Below are 8723 nucleotides of genomic sequence, written 5' to 3' on the forward strand. Positions count from 1 at the left end.
TGTTGTTGAGTGTTATTGTTGTGTCTTATTGAGTGTTGTTGAGTGTTGTTGTTGAGTGTTTCTAGTTGTGCATTGTTGAGTTGTTGTGTATTGTTGTTGTTGTGTATTGTTGTTGTGTATTGTTGTACATTGTTGTTGTTGTGTATTGGTGTGTATTGTTATTGTTGTTGTGTATTGTTGTGTATTGTTGTGTATTGCTGAGTGTTGTTGCTTGCTTTTGCATCGATTTCTATTTGCCCTCAGAGGCAGCAGAGGGCAGTGCACCCACGCCTTTGCTGTTCGCTCCACGATTTGTGACGATGATTTGACCGGTCAGGCCCACGGAGCTCTGTGACCAACCAGACCGCTTCTCTCAGAAGCCACGTGTCCATCACGAATGATAGCTCAACGAAGTGGCTTATCATGTAGACATTTATAGCAGTAGTCAAATACTCTAATCGCCTTCACGTTGATTCTAAACGTGAAAGGGGAAAACCGGAGGACCAGGAGGTTTAAATCCACGCGAACAAGGGGGACAGAGACACCGCGAGCTCCAACTATACAGCAGTAGGCGTCAGGGTCGGGGTGGAATCCGCGACTTCCTGCACACCGGGCGAGTTAGTTAACATCTGGCCGCTTATCAGGCCACGTGTAAAGAATATTCATGCCCCAGCATCGTTTCGACGGTGCCTCTCCTTGGCCAAACTTCAGGTGCAGGTTGATGAAGGGGGCGAAGGAGCCATGGAGGCATAGTACAGTGCAACAATAGACTTTAGCCGCACTTTACTATTTATACGGCTCAGAATTGATACGTTTTCATGCTCACTGGATTGTGTTCTTTTAATGCATATTGTGTACAACGCTCTGTCATCCATCAAGAGCACTATATAAGTGCAAAATGCATTATTTATTATTACAACGTATCCTAGCAAGCATCCTAAAGCAACCTGTTATACATGTAGAGGATATAAATGAATAAAAAGCCTGTATCGATGGAAACCCTTTTACCTTCACTGGCGTCCGCTTTGATGACACTGCACTCGTCCATGAATCTCTCCATGGTCTCGCCACACTCCGTCTCGCTCCTCTCGTCTCTTTATGTCCCATGTCCTCCTCTTCGTTGCCGATCTTCTCAACACTGCACCATAGACTCAGCACTGCACCATAGACTCAGCACTGCACCATACACTCACCACTGCACCATACACTCAGCACTGCACCATAGACTCAACACTGCCCATAGACTCAGCACTGCACCATAGACTCAGCACTGCACCATAGACTCAACACTGCACCATAGACTCAGCACTGCACCATAGACTCAGCACTGCACCATGAACTCAGCACTGCACCATAGACTCAACACTGCACCATAGACTCAGCACTACACATAGACTCAGCACTGCACCATACACTCACCACTGCACCATACACTCAGCACTGCACCATAGACTCAACACTGCACCATACACTCAGCACTGCACCATAGACTCAACACTGCACCATACACTCAGCACTGCACCATAGACTCAACACTTGCACCATACGCTCAGCACTACACCATAGACTCAACACTGCACCATACACTCAACACTGCCCATAGACTCAGCACTGCACCATAGACTCAGCACTGCACCATAGACTCAGCACTGCCCAGAGACTCAGCACTGCACCATACACTCAGCACTGCACCATAGACTCAGCACTGCACCATACACTCAGCACTGCACCATACACTCAGCACTGCACCATACACTCAGCACTGCACCATAGACTCAGCACTGCCCATAGACTCAGCACTGCCCATAGACTCAACACTGCCCATAGACTCAAGACTACCCATAGACTCAACACTGCCCATAGACTCAGCACTGCACCATAGACTCAGCACTGCCCCATAGACTCAGCACTGCAACCATAGACTCAAAACTGCACCATAGACTCAACACTGCACCATAGACTCAACACAGCACCACAGACTCAACACTGCCCAAAAGACTCAACACTGCTATCCAGAGACTCAACACTGCACCATAGACTCAACACTGCACCATAGACTCAACACTGCACCAGACTCAGAACTGCACCATAGACTCAGCACTGCCTAGAGACTCAGCACTGCACCATACACTCAGCACTGCACCATAGACTCAGCACTGCACCATAGACTCAGCACTGCACCATAGACTCAGCACTGCACCATAGACTCAGCACTGCACCATAGACTCAGCACTGGCCATATACTCAATGACCTGGCATTACCAACGATTCCCCAAGCTCCGCGGTCCTCTATTTATATGCAGATGTCTTCAGCCAATTAGAATCACACGTGGGCGGAAGCCGGAGCACCTGTAGGAACCCCACGCGTGCCTCGGGTGCTGAGAGACGCGGGTGGAGACGGGTCCACACGTTGCTGTGCCGCCTTCTCCTGGCACAGCCAGCGCACGGCTCCTACTCGTGTGCCCGCCCACGTGAAGGAAGTTTGACACCAACGTCTGTGCGTGATCCACCAACCCTCACACGCCACGTGCAAAGCGTAGCCGCCGCGCGTGCATCCGCGCAGTAAGCCACGTGGGCTTCACAACAAAGACGACGATCTCCCTCCCTCGTGCAGCCTTGACGGACTATAGGGGCAAGTGCTGTTAGCAAGCACCTATGAAGACCGGCACGGCACACGAGGGGGTGGGTGGCCAGCACCACGCCCGGCCGCCTTTGTCTCCCCAGTGGCGATGTTTACACACCGCACCAGGTCACTCATTTGAGGCTGAGTCAACACAGGGGAGGCCCAGGGCCGGTTCATAAAATCGTCACCGGCATTGGCCGTGGGCGGGAATCAAACTCGGGTCGCCGGGTTCGTAGCGCTCCACCACCACAAGCCGCGTCACTGGACAGGGCACATTGCGCCGACGATGAGCTTCGTAGCTCATCGGATTCCTCCTCCAGCCCCAATGGAGAGTATCTGCCACGGCCGTCTGGACGATGTCTGAACAATGGCCCAGCGGCCCACGCCTGAGGAGCGGTGACCTCGGAAGGTTTCTGCGAAGTGACGCGGCGCAGGGAGGAGGGGGCAGCACAGGGAGGCAGCAGCAGCGACAGCCCTCGCTGTCGCGAACAGAGAGAGAATGTTGATCTCGACAGGAGGACTTCTACACACATCTGGCTGCTGTCCGCCTGATGATGCCGCTTGTAATTACCGGCGAAACGTCGAACTCAGATTGTAATTGTTGTGGATTTGCTCTCCAACACACCGGTGTGGTGCTGAACTAGTGACGAATTGGCCACGTTCTGTTGACGCGACAAGCCTTACTGATTGGCTGTGTCGGGTGGTGGCGGGTTTAACGACACATTTATATATTTACGCGATGTGACACCCCCCCCCCTTCAACACCCCTAAATTACGAACGAAGTTTTTGTTTACCCCTCGCCCCCACCCCGCTCCCACCCAGAAGGTTCCCCGTCTTTGACTCGAGTGGTCTCGAGTCGGAGCGTCGCTGTCTCTCTGCGGGACGCGGCCTCGCCCGTGACCTGCCCCTCCTAGGGGGGGGATCCCATGGCCACAGCGCACCCCGCGGATGCTTTAGGGGGATCCTGAGTGTGGGTGGGTGAGTGGGTGAGTAGGTGGGTGAGTGGGTGAGTGAGTGGGTAGGTGAGTGGGTGAGTGGGTGGGTGAGTGAGTGGGTGGGTGGGTGAGTGGGTGAGTGGGTGGGTGGGTGGGTGAATGGGTGGGTGAGTGAGTGAGTGAGTGGGTGGGTGGGTGAGTGAGTGAGTGGGTGGGTGAGTGGGTGGGTGAGTGAGTGGGTGGGTGGGTGAGTGAGTGAGTGGGTGGGTGAGTGAGTGAGTGGGTGGGTGGGTGAGTGGGTGGGTGGGTGAGTGAGTCGGTGCGTGAGTGGGTGAGTGGGTGGGTGAGTGAGTGAGTGAGTGGGTGAGTGAGTGGGTGGGTGGGTGAGTGAGTGAGTGGGTGAGTGAGTGGGTGGGTGAGTGGGTGGGTGAGTGGGTGAGTGAGTGGGTGGGTGAGTGGGTGAGTGGGTGGGTGAGTGGGTGAGTAGGTGGGTGAGTGGGTGGGTGAGTGGGTGGGTGAGTGGGTGGGTGAGTGGGTGGGTGGGTGAGTGGGTGAGTGAGTGGGTGGGTGGGTGAGTGAGTGGGTGAGTGAGTGGGTAAGTAGGTGGGTGAGTGGGTGGGTGAGTGGGTGAGTGGGTGGGTGGGTGAGTGAGTGAGTGGGTGAGTGAGTGGGTCAGTGGGTGAGTGAGTGGGTGGGTGAGTGAGTGGGTCAGTGGGAGAGTGAGTGAGTGGGTGGGTGAGTGAGTGATTGGGTGAGTGAGCATGTGTGTGTTTCCGAGTGGGTGAGTGGGTGAGTAGGTGGGTGAGTGAGTGGGTGAGTGAGTGGGTCAGTGGGAGAGTTAGTGAGTTGGTGGGTGAGTGGGTGGGTGAGTGAGCATATGTGAGTTCCCAAGTGGGTGAGTGAGCATGTGTGAGTGTTCGAGTGAGTAGGTGAGTGAATGGGTGCGTGGATGAGTGAGTGAATGAGTGAGTGAGGATGTTTAAGTTCCCAAGTGGGTGAGTTAGCATGTGTGAGTGTTCGAGTGGGTGGGTGAGTGCATGGGTGCATGGGTGGGTGAGTGATTAATCATATACACGCATACATATACGGTTACATACACACAACTCATTTGCAAGGGAGTCCAGGGAGTCAACTGACATGCAGGAACACGTGATTATGGCACGTGTACACACATACACAAAGATCCCCCCTATAGCCTCAACAGACTGTTGGGGCAAGTGCTGTTATCGAGCACCTATGAAGGCCGGCACGACACAAGGGTGAAGGGGGGTGCGATGGCCAGTACCACGCCCGGCCGCTTTTGTCTCCCAATTGGCGATGATTTAACTCACCGCACCAAGTACTCATTTTGGGGCTGAGTCGACCTAGGGGACACTCAGGACCGAGTACAGATATTCGTCCCCTCGAACAGCAATAACACTCAGATTGGACCGGGTTCACAGGTGTGTGGAAGGGGGGAGAGAGAGGGGGGAGCGAGGAGCGGTGGCGCTGCGGTTGGCGCCGCGTGTAAGACGCGTGCCAATCGGATAGCCGCTCTGAGCTCGCACGCCACGTGACGCACGAGGCACGCGGTACGCCGAAGCTCCTGCGCGTGGTCCGGGCTCGTGGCGTCTACGCTTTGTTGGCAGAGAGGGCTACACTTCTATAGAGCGCCGTCTCGCCGCGTGGCCCCCAAGTGGCTTCAATGAATCGTTTTTGGTCGAGAGACATTCCACGTTGCAAGCGACTCCTTACAACCGGCTGCTTTGCGTGCGCGGTGGATCGCGCCGTTATTTCATGGAGCTCGCAAACTACCGCTGGCACCAGCGCAGGGAAGGGGGCAAAAAGGGAGGGACGGGGAGAGGGAAGAGAGAGACATAGAAAACATCGGGGGAACATAGACATGGAGTAGGGAGAGAGGGGGTAGAGAGAGAGAGAGAGGGGGTAGAGAGAGAGGGGGTAGAGAGAGAGGGGGGTAGAGAGAGGGGGTAGAGAGGGGGGGGGGGGGTAGAGAGAGAGGGGGGGGGTAGAGAGAGAGGGGGGGTAGAGAGAGGGGGTAGAGAGAGAGGGGGTAGAGAGAGGGGGTAGAGAGAGAGGGGGTAGAGAGAGGGGGTAGAGAGAGAGGGGGTAGAGAGAGGGGGGGGGTAGAGAGAGAGGGGGAGAAGGAGAGCAGAGCGTGAAATATTTTGTCAAATATATTTCATTTACAAAAGAGGGGGGGGGGGTTTACATAAAGCAAAGTATTAAAAAAAACTAAATGATGAACGAAGCAAAGTGCCGACCACACCGAGCATCTTCTTGTTTCCTCTGATCGTAAAAACAAAGAGAGAGAGAGAGAGGAGAACGGAGGGGGAGTGAGAGGAGAAGGAGCGGAGAGGTTTGGGGAGACGAGGAGAGGCAGGAGGCAGCAGCAGCAGCAGCAATGCCTCGACGCTGCTGCTGTTGTACGGAGTGGGAGGAGCGGAGTCTGTTTTCACAGTGGGCGGGGAGAGGGGAGGGGTTCAGAGTAGGGGGTGGGCCCACAGAGGTCACGTGATGCACGGCAGGCTTGAGCTGATCTCGAGAGAGTCTGTAACGCACTGCAGTTCTCGTTCACTCTTAGAGAGAGGGAGAGAGAATGAGTCAGTGAGGGAACGAGTCAGTGAGAGAATGAGTCAGTGAGAGAGAGAATGATTCGGAGAGAGAGGGAATGATTCAGAGCGAGAGAATGAGTCAGTGAGAGAGAGAATGAGTCAGTGAGCGAGAGAATGAGTCAGAGAGAGAGGGAATATATTCAGAGGGAGAATGAGTCAGTGAGAGAGGGAATGAGTCAGTGAGAGAGGGAATGAGTCAGTGAGAGAGGGAATGATTCAGAGGGAAAGGGAATGATTCGGAAAGAGAGGGAATGAATCAGAGAGCGAGAAAGAATGATTCAAAGAGGGAATGATTCAGAGGGCGAGAGCGAATGATTCAAAGGAATGATTTGGAGAGGGAGAGAGAACATCACGTAAGAGGCGCGCTGAATCCCAGACAAGCGGGAAGGCAGCCAGAACCGGCGCCCACCAACAATTTCCCAAGCTCTGCGGTCCTACATTGGGCCAACTGAATGAACACCGCGTGTGAATGTGCTGTGTCGCAGACACCAGGAACAGCGGGGAAACCCCGGGGAGGGTCACACTCGTACCCTCCTGCAGCTGGAACTGGAGACAGACTCAGAAAATGCATTTATACCGGAGAAATCCGATGACCTATGAAGCTTTTTTTTCCACAGATGTCCAGGAGGGGCACGTGGTCAGAACGTCACAACAACAGACAATACACACAACACGATCGGAGTGCAAAGTATAGAAACGTTAAACAAATCACTTTAAAAAATATAAATTAAACTAAACTCTTTTTTTTTCAATCTTACCAGGCAAAGTCCATCTGAGCGATTCGTTTATTTTTCAGAAGTAACCGGGCCACCCTGGACCTCTAGCAGACCAGGCGAGGTAGTTAACATCTCGCCACAGCCATTTGCCAAACCACTGCTGGATGAATGGCTCCTCTCCACGCCGTGCGGGTCGTGGTTGAGGGTTGTTTGACCATACTTCACCACACGGGTCAACGCCGGGCTTGGTTGAAGGCGGCGCCATGGAAGTGCAGTCCAACAGCGGACTTACTTATTACATTCTTTGGTTCTTTCGGTAAAGTCACGTAGATAGAAAGTAATTTTTAAAAAATAACATCTTTTTTCAAATTTCATGAAAACCAAAATACAAATGTTATTTTATTATTTTGATTATTTTTATTTTATTATTTTCTATCTACGTGACTTTACCGAAAGAACCAAAGAATATGAATTCCTGCAGTCACGAAAGTGTTAAATCGAGACTTACGAAAGTGTTAAATCGAGACTTACTTATTTTTCACTTCATTCAATCGAGTGCTCTATCCCAGAAGTCACGTCGAGTTCACAGACACAAACACAAAGATCCCCCGTATAGCCTTAACAGACTGTTGGGGCAAGTGCTGTTAGCGAGCACCTATGAAGGCCGACACGGCACACGAGGGGGTGGGTGGCCAGCACCACGCCCGGCCGCCTTTGTCTCCCCAGTGGCGATGTTTACTACACACCGCACCAGGCACTCATTTGAGGCTGAGTCGACCTAGGGGAGGCCCAGGACCGGCTCAGACAATCGCCACCGGTGTTGGCCGTGAGCGGGAATCGAACGCGGGTTCGCCGCGTGATTGTAGCCGCGCGATGCGCTAACCTCTGCGCCACCGCTCGCCACTACATACCAGACAGACGAACAACACGCGCGCACACACACGCACACACACACGCACACACACACGCACGCACACACACGCACACACACACACGCACACACACACACACGCACACACACACACGCACACACACATGCACACGCACACACACACGCACACACGCACACACACACGCGCGCACACACGCACGCACACACACACGCACGCACACACACACGCGCGCACACACACGCACACACACACGCGCGCACACACACGCACACACACACGCGCGCACACACACACACACGCACACACGCACACACACACGCGCGCACACACGCACGCACACACACACGCACGCACACACACACGCGCGCACACACACGCACACACACACGCGCGCACACACACACACACGCACACACGCACACACACATACACACACACGCCCCGCCACGTTTTCCTGCGAGAGGTTTACAAAAACCAATCCCACTAAACGCCCCGAAAGCCCAACCCAACCCAACCGCCACCACTCGAATGTCGGAGAACGCTCCCCTCGCAGCAGGCAGCGAGAGGTGACGCGGGCGGGGTTAAGAGAACGACGGGGGAGAGTGGGGGGGGAGAAGGGTGGAGGGAAGAGTGGGTGGGAGAAGAGTGGGGAGGGGAGAAGGGTGGGGGGTAGAAGGGTGGGAGGGAGAAGAGTGGGGGGGGGAGAAGGGTGGAGGGAAGAGTGGGTGGGAGAAGAGTGGGGAGGGGAGAAGGGTGGGGGGTAGAAGGGTGGGAGGGAGAAGAGTGGGGGGGGGGAGAAGGGTGGAGGGAAGAGTGGGTGGGAGAAGAGTGGGGAGGGGAGAAGGGTGGGGGGGGGTAAGAGTGGGAGGGAGAAGAGTGGGGGGGGGAGAAGGGTGGGGGGGAAGGGTGGGGGGAGAAAGGTGGGGGGGTAGAAGGGTGGGGGGGGAGAAAGGTGGGGGGGGAA

This window comes from Lampetra fluviatilis, chromosome 38, assembly GCF_964198595.1.
Source record: "Lampetra fluviatilis chromosome 38, kcLamFluv1.1, whole genome shotgun sequence".
Classification (NCBI taxonomy): domain Eukaryota; kingdom Metazoa; phylum Chordata; class Hyperoartia; order Petromyzontiformes; family Petromyzontidae; genus Lampetra; species Lampetra fluviatilis.